Source organism: Telopea speciosissima, chromosome 6 (genome assembly GCF_018873765.1).
Source record: "Telopea speciosissima isolate NSW1024214 ecotype Mountain lineage chromosome 6, Tspe_v1, whole genome shotgun sequence".
In the NCBI taxonomy this organism is placed as follows: Eukaryota; Viridiplantae; Streptophyta; class Magnoliopsida; order Proteales; family Proteaceae; genus Telopea; species Telopea speciosissima.
In genome coordinates, this window is record NC_057921.1 from 52185045 (window position 1) to 52204540 (window position 19496).

General features: G+C 37.8%; 1 long non-coding RNA gene across 1 annotated transcript; it reads right to left on the reverse strand.

The window, feature by feature from the left end:
• Nucleotides 1-919: 919 nt before the first annotated feature.
• LOC122664263 lies at nucleotides 920-18875 on the reverse strand. The gene is made up of 3 exons (XR_006333320.1): nucleotides 18766-18875; nucleotides 1282-1286; nucleotides 920-930 (listed from the first exon to the last, which is right to left on the reverse strand). It is a non-coding gene; the product is annotated as an uncharacterized LOC122664263 (long non-coding RNA).
• Between the last annotated feature and the right edge of the window lie 621 nt (nucleotides 18876-19496).

The window sequence follows — 19496 nt, forward strand, 5'->3', positions numbered from 1 at the left end:
TAAGTGATTTTATTAGTTTTTCTTTTAGTTGTTTAGTTGGACTGGATTAAGACTCTATTTGAGTCTATTTCAGTTTCCTAGTCAGTTTAAGTTAACTAATAGATTAAGGATAGGGTTAGGCCATTCTTTTTTAGTGTCTAAGTCTATTTTTGAGTCTTCTATATAAGTTTGTAAGAGAGGCAAGCATTGTACACGAATTTTGATTAATAAAACTTCAGCTTTATGCTTGCTGCCTTTGCTCCATTGCGAGTGTGCCTTGTGAGTAATATCAAGGTGAAGGGATTGGTGGATCTCCAATCGACTCCTTGCATCTTGTAGATCGGGAGACCCCATTGTTCATCTTCAAAGCTGCTGCCATTGAAGATCAGTGTTCAAGTAAGTACTTTACAGTTTCAGCAGTCACCCTTCTTCTCCTAATTAATCCTCTAAACCCAGCCCCCTCAATCCCCATTGCCAATACTCAATCATTGCTACTTTCCTCATCCATTCATCAAACCCTAACCTTCTTTAAAACCTAAGGCCTGCAAAACAATTCTGCCCTAAATTGCAGAATTTTGTAACTCATCCAAACCCTAACTTCTTTATACCAAAATAACCCCCTAGACCTACCCATTAATACCCTATAAAACCCTCTCCCAAAATCCACCCCTAAACCCTAGATCCTGAAAACACTCCATTTTTACAAGGTCTCTAACCCGAAACCCTAGATTTCCAATTTGATCCAAATCAATCAAAACCTACACCAATAGACTCATAAATACCTGCACATCATTACCAAATAAAACCCTAGCTCAAAACCCTAACCCTAACCCTAATTCTGCCCTAATTAGCCTAAGTTGTCCCAATCGGCTAGCCTTATTTGGTGATCCTATTAACCTGGCTCCTAGTGGGACTACTCCTACCTAGGACTATATTAAATTGGTATCAGAGCTATGGCGGAGGGAAGCTCCAATCAAGCCTCGAAAGACCCACCTCCATTCATTTTTAAGACTCAAGTTCGTCTACCCAATGGGAGCACAACCATATTAATTGTTGATGAGAGGTGACGTAACAACATTATTTCATAAGCCGTGGTGGATATGTTGTCCCAGTTAGGAGAGATTTGCATCATGCCTACAGGTCAAGTCTTTGTTGAATTTGATTGTTCCTCATACTCTGACGGTGCTTGGTGTAAGCCGGTACCATCTCCAAGGAGCGTTATTGCAGTAGGTTGTAATTGGTTGGACAAGCGACAAGGTTGGATTGAACCTAAAAACAATTCGTGTGTCCTACCTGATCAACACCGTCTATACCATTTGTTTACTCTAAAAGGGTTACAACCAAATTTAACCACATCGACTGTACAGCCACAGGGACTGCTGAACATGTCAACTCAAACGCAAAATGAGATTCAAGAACCGATAGCTAAGGAAATTCAAGTAGACCAAGCTGTACCAATAGTTGAGATCATAATTAAGAAGCTTGGCCATCAAATTGATGTGGAGGTCCAAAACACTATTGTAGAAGATTCTACTGAAGAGGTATACATTGAAGAGAACAAAGTAGACAAAGCTGAAACAGTAGAAGATGAAGAGTTGATTGAGAGCATTCCAAAGGAAAATAATGACCTTTAAGATACTGTTCTTGAAGAGGGGGAGCTTGTGTCTCATGCATTAGATGAGAAGGTTGCTAACACTGAAGGCTCTATAAACGAGACATTGACAGTTGTTGTTGATTCAAAGAAAGGACATATAGAGTTTGTTATGCCACCATGGTTCTTCGAAGAGCAAGCTCCACGCATTGAAGACTTTATCCCCAATGTTCCTGCCTCATTGGAATTTTGTTTGGGGATGGTTAAAGCTACTGATCACATGTTAATTTCCCCCCCCATCACTGCAAAATTCGAGGACAAATTTTTTCAAGCTGGGGAGAGTTGATGCAGATTCATCATCGAAATGGGCTTATTTCTTTAGGAATAAGTCTAGGGTTGGGTTACATACATGTTGGGACTTTGATCCCATGGGTTTCTAATGTAATAGGCCTTTTTGATGGGCCTAAAATATGGGTAAATAGGTTGTATACGAGATTAGCTCCCATACTTAGTTTTTTATTTGGTGTTTTAAATTGAACCGGTTCAACCAATGGTTCAATTTAAGTGATTTAATTAGTTTTTCTTTTAGTTGTTTAGTTGGGCTGGATTAGGACTCTATTTTGAGTCTATTTTAGTTTCCTAGTCAATTTAAGTTAGCTAATAGATTAGGGATAGGGTTAGGCCATTCCTTTTTAATGTCTAAGTCTATTTTTGAGTCTTCTACATAAGTTTGTAAGGGAGGTCAGCATTGTACACGAATTTTGATTAATAAAAACTCAGCTTTATGCTTGCTACCTTTGTTGCTGCCTTTGGTCCATTGTGAGTGTGCCTTGTGAGTAATATCAAGGTTGCCTTGTGAGTAATATCAAGATGAAGGGATTGGTGGATCTCTAATCGACTCCTTGCATCGTGAAGATTGGGAGGGCTGCTACTTATCTCCTTGCATCTTCTAGATCAGGAGACCCCATTGTTCATCTTTAAAGCTGCTGCCATTGAAGATCAATGCTCAAGTAAGTACTTTACAGTTTCAACAATCACCCTTCTTCTCCTAATCCTCTAAACCCAGCCCCATCAATCCCCATTGCCAATACTCAATCATTACTACTTTCCTCATCCATCCATCAAACCCTAACCTCCATTAAAACCCAAGGCCTGCAAAATAATTCTGCCCTAAATTGTAGAATTTTGTAACTCATCCAAACCCTAACTTCTTTATACCAAAATAACCCCCTAGACTTGCCCATTAATACCCTATAAAATCCTTTCCCAAAATCCACCCCTAAACCCTAGATCCTGAAAACACTCCATTTTCACAAGGCCTCTAACCCGAAACCCTAGATTTCCAATTTCATCCAATTCAATCCAAACCTACACCAATAGACTCATAAAAACCTGTACATCATTACCAAATAAAACCCTAGCTCAAAACCCTAACCCTAACCCTAATTCTGCCCTAATTAGCCTAAGCTGTCCCAATCGGCCAGCCTTGTTTGGTGATCCTATTACCCTGGCTCCTAGTGGGACTACTCCTACCTAGGACTACATTAGTTTTCTCTTCCCATAGTCAGTCTAGGAGTCTGTCATTTTTTTATTTAGTTCATTCAGATACTTGGCACACATGTAGGGTCAAGCGTTGGTCTGGTTTTTATTATTTTGTGGCCTTTACTAATGATCACTCTAGCATGTCATGGTTGTATCTTTTGAGAGATCATTTTGAATTTGTTTCTGCTTTCAAACAATTTTATAATAAAATAAAAAGTTCAGTTTGGTATTTGTCTGAAATTTTTGCGTACCAACAATGCATTTGAGATTACTCAACGTGAGATTTCATTGTTCTGTTCTGGCAATGTCATCCTTTACCAGAGCATTTGTTATTATACACCTCAACAAAATGGGGTTGTCGAACGTAAGAACCGTCATTTACTAGATATTGCTAAGTCTTTAATGTTCCATATGAATGTTCCTAAATTTTATTAGGTCATGCCATGTTGACTGCTTGTTTTTTGATTAATCGGATGCCGTCTTCTATCTTACGTAATCGTACTCCCTTTTCTGTGGTTTTCCCTAACAGTTCCTTGTTTAATTTACCTCCTCGTATTTGTGGTTGTCAATGTTTTGTCCATAATCTTCATCCTGGTCTCGATAAGTTGTCTCCAAGGTCTACCAAGTGTATTTTTTTGGGGTACTCTCGTACTCAGAAGGGCTATCGGGGTTTTGACCCTATTTCTCGTCAACAATTTGTTAGTGCTAATATCACCTTGTTTGAGAACATACCCTGTTTTGGTGGCCTGATTCCTGATTTGGGCCCTGTTACTTCTACTCCACCTCCTCTTCTTCAGTCCATTCCCCTTGAGGTTTCAAATCCAAAACCTTAGGCACCTCCTATTGATACCCCAAGGGTGCCTTTACAAGTTTACAAGCACCGTCCGAAATAACCACCATCTGTGTCGATTGTCCCTCTGCCTCTTTGCCTAGAGATCCTCCCTCTAACATTGATCTTCCTATTGCTCTTCGGAAAGGTACTCATTCTTATACTCGGCCTACCTTGGTTGCTTATCCAATAGATAATTATGTGTTTATATCTCATCTCCCCACTTCTCTTCGTCAGTTTGCTATGCTTATCACTTCTCACACTGTTCCTCAGCTCCCCATTATAAAATTCCATTGGCTCACCCTGGGTGGAAAACTGCAATGGATGTGAAAATGGATGCCTTGCTTTCTTTCAAGAATTGGATTCTGGTCACTCTACCTCGTGGTAAGGACCTTGTAAAGTGTCGTTGCGTGTATACCATCAAGTATTACTTTGATGGTTCAGTAGAGCAGTTGAAAGCTTGACTGGTGAATTGCTAAGGGCTACACACAAACTTATGGGGTTAACTACTTTGAGACTTTCTCATCTGTTGCTCGGTTAAATTTTGTGTGAATCCTTAGTTCTTTGGTTGTTAATTTATATTGGCCCCTACACATCAAGAATGCCTTTTGTATGGTGACTTACAGGAGGAAAGCTTATATGGAGCAACCTCCTGGGTATGTTGCTCAGAGGGAGGACACTAAGAAAGTCTGTAGGCTATATAAATCCATTTATGGGCTCAAATAGTCCCCATGAGCATTGACTTGATGAGTCTCAGTTTGTCTCAACAAAAATATGTTCTTGATCTTCTCAATGAAATAGGGATGTTAGGCTATAAGCCTGTACATACTCCTATGGATCCTCATGTCAAGCTTTGGGCATCTAATTATCAACATTTTGAAGATAAGCATCAGTATCGAAGACTTGTTGGCAAGCTTATATATCTTACTAGTACCCAACATAATATATCATATGTTGTTTGTTGGTGTGATTAGTTAGTTTACACAGACACCTAAGCATGTTCACTGGGAGGTAACCTCTCGTATACTAAAGTACCTCAAAGACGCTCCAGGAAAGGGACTTATTTACCATCATCATGGACATACTAATATTGTTGGTTATTTAGATGCTAACTGGGTTGGAGCTGATGGTGATAGATGGTCAACTACGGGGTATCGTACTTTCATTGGAAGAAATTTTGTTACATGGAGATGTAATAAACAGATTACTATTGTTCGTTCCAGCTGAAGCAGAGTATAGAGCTATGGCTCACACTGCTGCTGAGCTGATGTGGCTTCGATCCTTTTCAAGAGCTTGGTTATTCTACTAATAAGCTGATGGAGATGTGCTGTGGTAACCAAGCGGCCATTTACATTGCTAATAATCTTGTTTTCTATGGGAGGACGAAGCATATTGAAGTAGATTGTCACTTTGTTCGGGACGCAGTAATGAAAATGCTAATCTCCACTTTGTTTGTCCAATCTCATCAACTTGGGCATTTGATTACCAAAGCCTTGTTTCGGGCTCTTTTTCTACAAGGGTGTTCCAAGCTGGGCATGTGTGATATATCTATGCTCCAACTTGAGGAGGAGTGTTAAGTGTATTGGTCTCGGTTTATACTTGTAAGCATAAGTTAGTTTGGGGGTATTTTAGGTACTATTAATTCTTTATGTTCAGTTGGTTGTATTAGATGCTGGAATTATTATAAATAAAGATTAAGGCCCATGTTTTGCATTATGCTGCACATATGTGAGCAGATTACTCCAATTCTCTCGATCTCTCTCTTGCTTCTCCTCCTCCTTTTTCTCTCCATTAGTGCTAGTTGATTAGTGCTCTGGTTTTGTCACAGACTCTTAGGAATCCAAGAGGACTTAATACCTTGTAGAGAAAAGAACATCTACTTGGGCTTCATAGGTGAGAATCAAGTCTTGTGTGTTTCATTAGTATATCTACCTAATTAGAACTTAGAAGGTTTGAGGACTTATTTGTATATCCGCCTACAAAGAGGCATTGAGTAAGCATTATCTTGTATATCTGACTATCAAGAGGCTTGTATTTCTTGAGTTGCAAAACTCAAGGACTTGAGTATGAAAAAACTCAAAAAGAACTCCTGCGAGAGTTGAAAGGTTATGTATGCGCCTAGGAACATCAAGATTTGGTAAAACTATTGGGTTGGTAGGTGAACCCGCAAAACTGTTGGGTTAGGTGTGATCCTTGGAAACACCCAGGTTTGGTTGTGAGCCAGGAAAAAAAAACTATGCTTGCTTGTGATCCTTGGAAATAATTGGGTTAGTTGTTACCCTTGGAAAGACTGTAACAGCTTGGATAGCACAGGTAAAAGCTATGCAGAGTAAAAACCTGGAACGGTCCAAGTAGTGGATGTAGACATCATAGTTGTCATGGCGTCGCCATGGCGTCCTGGCGCTGGAGAAGGTTGCATGGCGACCTACGCCATGGCGTCCCTCTCTTTGATTTCTTCTTCTCCCTTTATTCTTCTTTCCCTCTTCAATTTCTTTCGATTTCTTCTTTCCCTCTTCGATTTCTTCTTCGATTTCTGAATTTTTTTCTTAAAACTTGAGAAACACTAGAGAAAAAATAAAACATGGCTTGAGTATACATCTATTAGCACATTAAAAATAGAGAAAATAAAAAATAAAACATGATCGACATGGTCGCCGGGTGACATGTCGATATATCGACGTGACACCCCTCCACCTACTTGGATCGCCGTGACGCCGTGACAACTATGGTAGACATATACCTAACCACTCTAAACTCTTGTGTGTTAGTCACACAATCCTCCGAATGAAGATCAATATCTTAGCATTTTCCAATTCAACCCCCTTATGGGCTACATCTTACTAATTCAACAGAGTGTTGTAGCTCTTTGAAGCAATTTACAAGTGTGGACCTATCATTTTTCCTTTTATGAAGTTCGGATAGCTGAGGTTAATTGGGGGATTGGGGGGTCCATTGTCTAGGACTACAATTCTCAGGTATAGGGTTTACTTGGGTATAGAACAAACTTATTGTAATTGTAAAATAATAATAATAATAATAACATTAATACAACTTCTCCTACTTTGCTAATTAAATCCCCACCCCCTGTAACTAATCAAAAATAAAATAAATAGATTTCCATACAGATAAATACATGAAGGCTCCGTTTGGTTGTAAAGGAAATCAAAGGGAAGGGCAGGGAAGAGAAGGGAAGGGAAAATTTTCAAACCTAAAAAAGAAATTTTTGTAATCATTACCCCATGTGATTATATAAACTACTTAAATTTCTACCATATTTAGTAATGATACATTTTACATGTAATATTTATTTTACATTTTAAACCAAAGGGAATTAGATGCAAAGTAAAGTAGAATTTAATAATCAAATATGGAATGATTTGGAGTTAGTGATATTGTCACATGGGGTAACGATTACAAAAATTTCTTTTTTAAGTATGAAAATTTCACTTCCCTACCTTTTAATTCTCCTTGCAACCAAACAGAGCCGAAGGGTTTTTGCAGAATATGAAAATAGATTTGATTTAAAAGGGCAGCAAAATTATGTGTACATGATTTTATCACCATCAAGGACACCAAGAGAAACTATTCATAAATATATATTACACCTAGAAAATGGGGGAGAGGATTTTCTACTTTTCAACAAAAAAGATGAAATAATAAAAATATCTAAACCAAAATTAGTTTGTATTTCATTTCCAAAGGCCTGAGCATAACACATACCATTCAATGATTCCAAGACGGATCAAATGGTCCTACACCTTGTATCATCCCATAAGAAATTTGGGTGGCCCAAGCACATCCCTATGTGAGAGTGAGACTCCTCAAATGATGACTCCAACCATCAAATTTAGATGTGTTCCAGACAGTATTCCATACAAATTGGGAAAGTTTTTTGAAAAAGAAAAAATGGGCCAATATTTTGACAAGCAAACCCTTTTGTGAGTCATCAAACAATGGCCATGAACCTCTGGCATTTGTCACATTTGTAGGCCTAGTCCCCATTCCAGCAGGATTTCTTTCGGTTCATAATGACTTTAGTGCTTTTGTAGTACACTTAAGAGATGCAATAATTCCATATAGTTATTATACCCATCCATAGATAAGCCAGATATGATGATATGGCATCTACCCAAGGCTTGACATAAGGGAATCTTGTCTTTCATTAGACAATAGAACAGGCTAAGAAACTTAAAATATCTATATATATATATATATATATATCACTCTAACAGAATAGCCCTTGAGACACAAGATACAGGAATCTGAGTATATCAAGGGAGAGGTATTTGCACCCATGCTTTCAGTCCAATTGGGACTGTGTATAAGGACCAAGTACATCATACCATTATAAGAAAAGACCAAAATGACATTAAAATTTAATTGTATGAGTTATTTTGCAACATAGAAGTCCAGAATTGCAGCACAGTTCATGCTTTGTTTCTGATAAAATTAATTTAAATAGAAATGAATTCTGCTAAAAGGGTCCATTCCAGTCATATAATTTATAAGCATTACCCAACATTTTCCTTTTGTGACAATACCATCCATCTTTAATGTAGTTTATACTGCAAAACATCGGTTCTTTCGAAGTATCAAACCTGGTTCACCACCGGAATTTCAAATTCATGACCAAAAAGCAACTCGCCCAATTCTTTAACGACAAGAAATACTGGCAGCTATCTTCTATAACAACAACAGCAGCAGCTCAGCCTTATCGCACCTAAAGGGGTCGGCTACATGATCCTTTCAAAGACGAACGAAAAAAAATAGTAGCAAATAGAAAAGAGCACAACAACATCGACTAGCTGAAACTCAGGAAAATCCCACCTACTTGGGGCGGCTGCATGGATTGTTGTCCTCCAATCGCTCTATTCGAGGCCATTCCCTCATGGCAAGACCCAGACTAAGCATGTCTTTCCTCACTACTTCTCTTAGGGTCATTTTAGGCCTGCCCCTAGCTCTTTTAGATCCTTCAATCTGAATCAAATCACTTCGCCATACGTACTGGTGCATCCCTAGGCCTTTGTTGAACATGATCATGCCTCAAACGACTCTCTCGTAGCTTCTCATGTATAGGGGTTACTCCCAACTCAACTCTAATATGGTCATTCATTACTTTATCCTTCCTAGTCTTGCCACACATCCATCTCAACATCTTCATTTCCACCAAACTTAGTTTATCTATGAGCCTCTTCTTCACTATCCAACATTCCGCACCATACATCATAGCCGGTCGTATGGCAGTCGATCCTATAAAATTTTCTTTTGAGTTTTAAAAGAATACGTCGATCACATAGAATGCTGGTTGCACCTCTCTACTTCATCCATCCTATTTTAATTCTTTGGGATAAATCATTCTCTATATCCCCTTATTTATTTACGGTAGAGCTCAAATATCTGAAATAATCACTATGAGGTATCTCTTTATTAATTATTATCATAATTGACCATCTCATTAACCGTCATAGTGTAGTTAAAGTTGCACCATGTACTTTGTCTTTGTTCTATTTACCTTAAAACCTTTTAATTCTAATGTAGATCTTTATAACTCCAACTTGGCATTAATCTCTGTTTTTGTCTCATCCACCAATACAATATCATCAGCAAAAATCATACACCAAAGAATTTCACCTTGTATGTCTCTAGTTAAATCATCCATGATAAGCACAAACAAATAAGGGCTTAAAGTTGATCTAATTGGAAGTTAAGGTATACAAGGGATCAAGGGAAAGATGTAAGTAGGAGGTTGAAGAAGAAGAAGAGAAAATGATGCACTGTTGATTTATGGCTATTTCTTTATGGGCAAAAATAGATGACCCCCGCCCCCCCCCCCTCCCAAAAAAAAAAAAAAAAGAGAGAAAAAAAATTTATGATGATACAAATGATTGATTTATGTTTATTTCTTTATGGGCAAAGCTGTTTGTAATTTCGGTTAACCTTTTGGGATTGGTGTGTGGTTTATGTGATAACACTTTCATAAAAAAAAAGCCCAGGTTACAATATAATGTTGTAACCATATATTTGTTTCTTTTTTTACCCTTAGTTTTATATATCGGCCTTTTTATAAGTGGGTGTATTTTTGTAATTTCAACATTTTCTTCCTCTCACTCTCTTCATTTTCTCAATCTCCGACACCCCTTGCTCTCCCCTTCCCTTAGCCTTCTCCTCTCTTGCCAGTTCCAGATCCGACTCCCTCCACCCCCCCCCCCCCCACACACGGCTCCCTTGAGCTTTGTTATTACAGAAACGTATGAGCATAGGACCTAAGCATGGGCCATCGAAGATATCACTTTATAGAGGGTAAATAAGTTAGGTTACAAACAGCGCACCCTTTCTTTATATTCAAAATGTTTGTAATTTTTTTTTCCTTAACAACTAAACATAACCTAAATTATGGGAGTGTGTGCGCGCGTGCTTAACTGAAGAGGGTTGAGTAGCTCAGTGAGGACAACGGAGATCCTAAGATCAATTCTGTGTGGCTGGTGTACTCTCTCTCTCTCTGTCTTGTCGAGGTGAAACTGTGAAAGCGAAGGAGAAGCATCATCGTTTCGTCTGGAAAAGATGAGGGTAGTAGAGTCGTAGAGGTAGCCTCTTGTTCTCTGTCGGTTTTTCCAACACCGATGTGTCTATGCTTTATTGGTTCAAATCAGACTCTTGGTTTTGGTCTTCCAGACCCGACCGGACTGTACCTACCCTAATGGGTAAAGTAGAGTAGATCTTCTTCTTTATTAGAGTTTACTCTTCACATGCACTTGTCTTTCTTTTAATAAATACGGACAATAGACTTGGGATTCCCTCGTGAACCTAAACGGAGAAGATAGATAGCAACAGGTACCAAAATAAAAGGTAACACGTGTCACTGCAGGGTCGACAACGAATCTAGCGAAACTCTTTTTCCTTTTTTTTCTTCTTTTTATTTTATTTTATTTTTATTTTTATTTTTGGGGATCCAGTGGAACCTGAAAAACAATTCTTCCAAGGTAACCAGGTTACTTTGGACGTGGGGTGGTTGGGTTTTGGTTTTTTTTTTTTTTTTTTTTTTTTTTTTTTTTTTTGTTTTTCTGAGATTGGGGTTCTATTTCCATTGTTACCCACTCCTCTTCTTGTAAATGATAAAAAATAGGGTAACGTTACCTTATACACGTACGAGCACTTGCACATACGTGCAAAAGAACTGAACTCGTGTGAAGGTGATTATTTCAAACCCTTATTGTAAGAGAGGGGATAGAATCGTGTATGTTGCATAGTTGTGGACGAAACCTTTTGCTTATTTGAAAGTATCATGGATTTTATGTTTCTATTGAAACTCTTTTTTTTTTGTTTAATGGTTAAATAGTTATATTGTGATATGAATTTTAGAAAACCTTAATCAAGCATTTTTAAATAAATTATAATTCTTTTAATATATAAAAAATTAAAAAAAATCGAATATAATAGTTTGAATTTGTATTTTAAGTTGGTAGTGCATTTTGTATCCTGTTATATACTTTTACAAATGTAGTCTATTCTACATATAATTTAGTGTCATAGATTATAACTCATAAAATTCAATAAAAAAAATATTTAATATTACATAATATCAAAGTGTTACAAGTACAAATGTATAATTAAGTTAAAACACCCCTATGAAAATGTTCCTCCAATTCTGTGTTAATACCATAGAGTTTCGGGAAGGCTCAAAACCTTTGGGTTAAAAAATAATTTTAAATTTAAATATTACACAAATCTTGCTCAAATGTGACGAATCATCACTCAAATGCATCCCCAACACTTTGCTCTAGAAAAAAATGTAGATGATTTAGTAAAATATACTAAATCTAGAGTTTGTTTGGAGTTCAACCCCCCCCCCCCCCCTTTAACAGGTGAAACCAATCGAAACTTACAAAACAGGTCAAAATTTTGACCCATTTCGATCGAATTTGTGCTTTTATATGTATTGTTTTGTACCAAAATTGAGTTTAAACCGAATTTTTTGTCAAAATGTGAAATTTTGGTCGAAACCTGTATTACTATTGAGTTGCACCCAATTTTTTTTTGACCTTCATCAAAATCCAAATATTTCATAAAATATCAGTGATTAGACCGAATTTTAAGATATGGTAACTACACTACAATGTCAACTGTCCCAACACCTAGTAGGTCACAAGCATTGCTGTGGCCCTAATTCAGCCTTTGAACCTCCCATATGAGACTAGGAAGAGAGCATAAGAGAACACTTAAAGAGAGTTTAAGAGAATATAAACTTTATTTCACTAGGAAACCTTGAGTAAAACTTGTTATTTGGCTGGTGCCTTAGTCAAATGAGGTAATTCCTATTTTAGGTATCCGAAGCAACCCTTTGTGCACCTTCCTTAGAGACTTGGCCTGTTGCGATAGAAGCTTGACGATTACCAACTCTCCAACCATGAAGTCTATCGGTAGCTAGCCTCCCTTTGTTGTCAATTTCTTCTGTTTTCGTAGTGTCTTTGTCTGAGTAAGACTTAGCCACCTCTACCTTCTCTTACCATTCCTTAGCATACTTCTTTCCTATGTAGCCTTTCCTCGTTGTATGTGGCGTTAGAGGTTTCTATCTAGTGGTTGTTTTGAATGGACTCTAGTTAGTAGATTCTTTAGAGATTATAAAAGAATTGCGCCACATCAAGCAACTTGGCACAATTTCATTGGTTGTCACTCACAAAGTTCCTTAGGTACATCTCTAACAAGTTTTTATTTGTTCTATTCCCCATCGTTTTGTGGGTGAAAGCTAGTGGAGAAGTGCAAGGCTGATCCCATCAGCTTGAATAGCTCCATCCAAAACTGACCTATGAAGCGAGGATCTCGATCGCAAATGATGGATTGTGTCTGTCTCCAATATTTTATGATATGCTTTAGAAATAATCTCACTGCTTCTTCCGTCATAGAATCCTTGGAGCTGCGATGAATGTCTCAAACTTAAAAAAAATCGATCTACAACTACCATGATAGAATCACACCATCCAACTTAGATAGATTCATAATAAAGTCCATAGAGATACTCTCCCACGGTCTCTATTGTTGAGACATTACATGTTATATAGGTTTTTTGTGCTAACTAACTTTGGTGTTTAAGCATGCAGATGGTTTGTGTGCATTGCCATTCTTAGGTGGTCAAGTCTTCAAAGAGTTTGGCCTTCCCATATGTGACAACAAGTGAGCTCTTCAATGGTGATCAAGAGCCTTTTGTAAGTCCATCCAGTTGGACAATGTTAAGAATATAGTGGTTCAAGAACTTCGAATGGATACACTTCGAGATTGACTTTACCAAATGGACGTGTTTGTAGAACTTAAGATCATGCATTTTAATTTGTATTTCATTTTGTATCTTAAGTCTTTATTAGGTGATTCTCATGATTTAAGGCATTAGAGATTTCTCCAGACCAGAAATACCTAAGAGTAAATAATTGGTATACCCTTAATCGAACTTTTTGAAAAAACATGACATCTAGTGAGGGTTGAAATTAAAGTGGGATCTTTGAGTTAAAAAATACTTGAAAAACTAGATGGAGTTAGCTAGCCGGAAGGCTTAACTCTAGTTTGACTGGATTAACCGGTCGCAGGCACCCAAATGTGCTCAGGCTCAACCTGACTGAGCAACCGGCCTAAACTCAATAACTAGACTAACATCGGCTGAAGAATCGGCATGCCGGTGTACAATCGGTATTGGGAGAAGTTTCTACTGACCAGTATTTTTCCCCATTTTCATACCAATCCAAAGAATGCGAGGTAAGGAAAACATGGCTTTTGAATCATTCGATTCGGATATATGGAGCCTAAGATCGAACATTTCAAACCAAGTATGGATGGGTCTGGCCCGACCCAATTCTAATTGAAATTAACTCATTTTAGAAGTGAACTAGCCAAAGTGGCAAAGTATGACCAACGAAATTAGGTTGATTAACATTATGAACTGCCGTCAAAACATTAGGTAGAATCTTCAAAATGTCAAGTTTGTCAGCTGTTCATATCGACATCCAAAAATCCTTGGTAACTTAGGAAATTCCCAATGGACGATTGGATGTGGGTCTTATAACCCTAAAACGTGATTAGGAATGGTAGCTCCTCCCTAAAAGAAATTCAAAATTAGCAGCTCATAATTACCCTAAATGCATAACTCACCAATTGTTGGTAATTGGGCCAACGATGGCCTTGAACCCTTCTGAACACAGCACCTTTCAGACTTAAATTCATGGATTTTCGGCCCATAAGCCCATTGGGACGGTTAGGGTTGAAAAATCCCAACCAGAGCTCAGGCCCATTAGACGAGATGGAACATTGGCGTTGGAGGGAACCCACCCTCTTGACTTGTTTTAATCAAATTCATTTATTTAATGGGCAAGAGACTGCTATTTGGTCGTGTAGCACATGCACCAGCGTGGGGGCCAATGAGAACGTACACAGAGGCATCAAAATATAAGGGGTTTTTTATATCACAAGAGGCGACAAAGTGGTAATTTTGTGCCCTCCTGTGTCAAGGTGCAGGGGCCACGTGACCAGTTAGTAATTATAGCTAAAAAGAACACTACCTGGTCGCGTGGCCAGCATGGCTCTTGCTCCTAAACACAAAACTACCTTGCCCCCATGGAAAAGTACCACTCTGCCCCTATGGAAATGTGAAAACCCACCCAAGTTGATGCTTGCATGCACGCTCCCATTGGCCAACGTGCGCATACAAGCTCTAGAGGCCCAAGTAACATTCTCTCGTCCTTAATTATATTTTGGAAAGTAGTTTTCTGTCCAGGAGTGTGTCCTACGCTAGCACTCCCATGTGTCTATCTCTCTCCTCCTTAAAACAAGTGGGCAGAGGTGTCTTTTCATATGAGGAGGAAAGAGATAGACTCATGGGAGTGTTGGCATAGGCCACATGGCCCACCCTCCTGGACAGAGTTCTTTTTCCCTTATATTATTTATGGAAATTTATTTACGGGGAGGAGATTTGTGTACGATCATTTTCGGAAATTGAAAGGTTGATAAATAGGGGGCTGTCCACACTCCTGGACAGAGTTCTTTAGCCTATATTTATTAAAACTACCCTACCTTGAACAGTTAAACTTCTTTTCTGATACTCCCTTGCTTTTAAACTTTTACATCTCCTTCTACCCTCATGTTTTTAAATACCCACGTTACCCTTCCTTTTCACCTTGTAACCTGATAATCTATTTAACCTACCATTCTTCTTCTATTTTTTACTATTTTTGTCATTAAAATAGTAATGACAAAAATAGTAAAAAATGAAAGCACCCATCCGCTTCTTCTCTCTCCCGTTTTCTAATCCATTCATTTTTTTTTTTGTTTTTTTCTTCAATATTTCTATTTAATTAATTTTTTATTCAACATTTCATCCTCATTGTTCTTCTTCGAATAGATCGACTCAGCCTCATCGTTCTTCTTCGAACAAATCGACCTGCTTCAGTTATTCTCATTCTTTTGCAGGATACAACCCAACAATGGACATCATGATCCAATTCTTCTCCTTCGTCTTTGTTACAGGTGCATTCCCTTCTCTGAAACCGATCCATCTTTCATGGATTCTCAACTGAAATCACCAAGAAGGCAAAGACAATCTGATAATTGATCTTTGTTGTTCTTGTTGTAAGTTGTAACGGGTTTCAAGAGGAAAATAGAGGCGAAGGAATCGACTATGATGCGGCAGGCGCAGGATACGCTACAGAGGGGGCTCTGAAACGCCAACGTCGATATGGTGGTACCGAGAATGCATACACCAAGCATTTAGTTCCACAGGCTGAACGGGTCTTCCAACTTCTTCAACGCCATGTATTGAAGGAGGCTTTGAGTATGACACCTGTGCCGTTCTATCCCATGGCTGTGAGGTTGAGGAGAGATGAAGATGGTTGTGTTGAGATCAATTGTAATGCAAAGGGAGGGTTGCCTTCTGCTTCTACGAATATGAAGAGGGGGAAGAAGAGTGACGACTCGAGAATCGCGCTGTAGGTTAATATAAAATAAAAAAATACGAAAAGGTAAATTGGATAAAAAGAGGAAGAGAAAGAAGAAGTGGGGTGCTTGAAGAGAGTCCGTACTCCGGATCATGTACTTGTACAACAACAACAACTGCTGTCCTGATACGCTGGTTAAGAAACATGTGGCAAACCATTCACTGGTAACCTCTTCACGATATCCATCATTGGGTTGCATCCTGCAAAAACAGGAGAAGAACTGAAGCAGATCGATCTGTTCGAAGAAGAACAATGAGGATGAGTTGATCTATTCGAAGAAGAACGATGAGGATGAAATGTTGAATACAAAAATTAATTATATAGAAAAATTGACGACAAAAAAATGAATTGAGTAAAAAACGAGAGAGAGAGAGAGAGAGAGAGGAAGAAGAAGAAGAAGTGGGTGGGTGCTTTGATTTTTTACTATTTTAATGACAAAAATAATAAAAATAGAAAAAGAATGGTTGGTTAAATAGACAAAGGAAAATATGTCTACTTCGAGTGTCAATGTCATTCCGGTGGAGCCACTTGGTTTTGGTCAGGCCCTAATCGATGTTTACATATCTATAAGTGGGGGCTAGTACAATTGGAACCAACCGACAACTACACAGTTGGTTGATCTGCTTTCGCAAAGAGACTGTTTCTAAACTCAAACCCGTGACCACTTGGTCACAATGGAGCAACCTTTACCGTTGCACCAAGGCCCACCCTGTTGACATTTATTTGAATAGAAAATTAAAACATATAAACAGTTATAACCTTACAATTATTATAAGAAAACATACAACAACAATCAATTCAATTCAATGTTAAGTTTACATCCATTTCAATAAAAAAGAAAATTCGAAGTTAGAAATACTTAAAGAAGATGAAGATAAAAACAATTTCTGGATTTTCATTTTTCATTTACATTATTTTTATTTTAATATTAAAAAATGAATATGAATTTAAAATAGTAAATTAATAAAAATATTAACACATAAGATAAATACAAGAAAAAGATAAGAAGAAATTCGCCCATTACCTATATGTTTAACCCCTTCTCCTACAAAGAAACAAATTCAATACCACTTTTTGTCTTCTTTTATCTTTTTTGTATCATTTTCATCTACTTTTTTCAAAGAGGTAGATTTCCAATCAATTCCTCATGTCACGCTCACGTGTAGTCGCATCAATTGTATTTGCGACATGCACCACATAGAGACCCCCAGGTCCTGACTCGGTAATTAAAAGAGAGAAGTTGTTTGAATAAAGAATTTTAAAAACCGTTTAGATCGTTTAGAATCATTTAAAATCGAAAACCGTTTAAAAATGAAACTATTGAAACCGTATACATGAAACAAAACCGTTTAACACTCTTACACCCTAAGCCCTAATATGGATCCAACTCCTCTCCACGGCGCCCCGGAAGTGCCCAAGGGGCATCCAACAGCTGAGTTGTGCCGCACACATCCCGATGGGGGGCTAATCAGCCGTCGAGATGTGTGTGGCACAACCCAGCCGTTGGATGCCCCCTTAGGCACTCCCTAGGCTCTAGAGGCTCCCTGGAGACGAGCTCTATGCGCCCTAATGTACCTAGGGATGTAAATGGATAGTCAAAAATCCGTATCCAATCTGTGTTTGAATTCATTTAGGGGTTTTTGAATCCGTATCCAATCTGTGCTTGAATTCATTTAGAGCTCTATGCGCCCTTATATTACTATATTATCCTTATTATAAACACTTTTATAAAGATATTTTACTCATATGCCAAATCCTAAGTCTTAACCCAAATCCTAACCATGAGTCGATAGAAGTCAGATTCATTTATTAATTGGATAGTTTATCGTATTATCCAATCCGATAAACTTTCGAATTCGAATATGATATTAGTTTTTCAAATTCCCAAATATGTCATTAGATAAATAGTTCAGATAGTAGTAAATATCAAGGTTCTAAAACTCGGGTTTCGACAAGGTTTCGACTAGCCAGAAATCAAGTTCGTCTCGGTTTCGACCATATCTCCGTCGAAACCTGGGATATTTTTCCATTGATGGAGAAACCAAGGTTTCGACCCCAAAACAAAGTTTTTTAGGTCTGGCTTTTGCAGGTTGCCTATTTTTCATATTTTAAACATAATCCATGAATTACATTCATCAAAAAATCACTGAAAATGGTACTTATGGTTATTGACCCAAGTTTATTAACGCACGCGCTGATACGATGCATTTTAGATTGATTTTATATTAATCTTATAATACAAAATCGGCATAGAATGCATTCCAAGAATATATATATAACAAACACAGCCTATATGTACATACAGTCATGTTGACTTGATGTCTCCTTAGACTAAAAACTTGACAAATGAGGAAATGATGCCATACATAATATTAGAATCCCAACTAAATTCTTTTGCATACATTAGATCAAGGACACCCAAATTGGGAACCAATTTTCTATTTTCAACCCTAAAACCCTAAAACAAATGAAGAAATAATAACCCAACACAACAGAACAGTTTCTTGTTCTGTTTTGTTTTCTAATAAAATAACGATGTGCACTATGGTGTATATAAAACAATCTGATGATACTCTTGAAATGGAAGCAGAGGGATATTAGATATCATAAGCCACAAAAGGATATTAGTAGGGGTAACATGGTCAATTCACTATTGTTGGCTTATATCACCACATCTATGTAGAACCGAACCCTCAAGAAACTTTCTAGGTTTTTATTAATGGGGCCAAAAAAGAGAAAGAAAGAGAAATCACAGGTTTGTCTTGAAAACACCACCCTTTTTTGCTTTTCTCATAATGGGGCCAAAAAAAGAACAAAAAGGAGAGGAAGAGAGAGGTAATTAATTAAGTCACCTATTACCGAGCAGCTTATGAAGTCTGATGATGAGCTCTTCTTCTTCTTTGGAAATGTTGCCTCTCTTGATATCTGGTCTCAGGTAGTTCAACCATGAACCATCGCAGCCTACAACTCTTCTCCCATCGTTTCAAACCCACAAAACCATGACAATAAGCTTCATATATACATGTAGTGATGAAGATTAAAGAGGTGCAGTAGAACAGAACAGAACAGAGAATAGAGAAATTAAACCTGCTTTTGGAGGGAGATCTCTCAATTTTCCTTCTCCATGAGTGTTATTGTAGGTAGTAAGTATCCGATCCTCGCGAGCTGACCATGCTCCAAAACATAGGATTGAAGAAGAAGAAGCAAAAATACAGAATAGGAGAAGAAGATGAGGTTGTCGTTGGTTTGAATGGGAAAAAGAAAGATAACAAAGCGTAATTTGGTTTTGTAGTCTAAAGTAAAGATACTTGGTCTGTGTATTACTAAAACCAAGGAAAAAACATATCAATTGGCCCTGGTTTCGACCGTTTCGACCTGGTTTCGATCGAAACCTAACCGAAATGGTCGAAACCACGTTGAGTTACGGGATTTTTAAAAGTTCCACTCCAACTCGCCTCAGAATCTATCGAAACCGAGACAACTCAACGGTTTCAACAGGTTTTGATCGAGTTTACGATCCATGGTAAATATGAGCCAAATCCGATCATTTTTACATCCCCTAAATGTACCTTCTTTTTTTTTT